Source organism: Acyrthosiphon pisum, chromosome A1, assembly GCF_005508785.2.
Source record: "Acyrthosiphon pisum isolate AL4f chromosome A1, pea_aphid_22Mar2018_4r6ur, whole genome shotgun sequence".
Taxonomy (NCBI): domain Eukaryota; kingdom Metazoa; phylum Arthropoda; class Insecta; order Hemiptera; family Aphididae; genus Acyrthosiphon; species Acyrthosiphon pisum.
The window spans coordinates 152,216,191-152,217,338 of NC_042494.1; positions in this window are offsets into that span (position 1 = coordinate 152,216,191).

The window sequence follows — 1,148 nt, forward strand, 5'->3', positions numbered from 1 at the left end:
TAAGTATTTTTTTTTAAAAATACGCGTAACGAAAAATGTAATAGTTTATTGAAGTTTCTTATCAATAACGTCAAAACGAAGTTTCTCCCGGGCTTTTTTTTTTTTACATTCTTATAAAGAACCCTAAAATACACATGTGGGAAAAAAAAAAATTTGAAAAATCGATAGGTTGCTAAACCAGATTTATGCCAAAAAATCATACAAACAAAATCAATTATTTATTTACTCAAATATTTAATTATACCTTATTTTTTAATATTTATATTATAATTTGAAAATTTCTTAACTGCTGTAGCACGCATGACACAATATCATTAATATTTAATTTTCTTAAATGATAATAATTTGATATCAATAACTTTTTTTTTTTATGATAATCAATTAATATATTTTTTAAAATTGTTCTTTTTTTCCTTGGTCTTTTTTACCGATTACCATAAGCTGGCGAGCACCCTTACAATTAAAAACTTATAAATAGTTTATTTATTTATTTATTTGATACGTTGTGTCACTCAATATTTTTCGGAACTGACTATCCACTATAGGTACCTACCCACTACCCACCCACCACCCCTTTTAGCTGTGAGATTTAATTATTCGTAAACCATAATACTACATAAACATTGATTTTTTTTTTTAAATCTATTATAATTTATATGACGATAGCTGTTAATAGTCAATTTAATTAAGAAATCGTTATACTTAATATATTATTATGTATATTTTTTTTTGCATGTAATAATTATTTCGATTTTTATATATCATATGGTATGATACTAAGTAGGTACATAATTATAATCATTGAATTTTTTTTTAATAAATTATTTTAAAAATTGTTATGCATATAATATAATATATACCGGACTTCTTTTACCGCGATTCGTTTTGAATCACTCTGTAGATAGTAAAAAAACCGAATACCATATGGATTTGATGAACACAGCTGAACCGCAGCCGACCGTCGACGTTTCCTGTTCGGTGAATAACGTATGTTATTCGGCCGATATAATTAAAGCTGTGATAAAATAAACGTTTACAATTCGTATAGATATAATACTATGAAACTGTATTGTGTTTTATTCATTTGAATAATTGAATAATGCCGGCAATAGACAAAAAGGCGCCAGTGACGTCATTTGAGAGTAAGA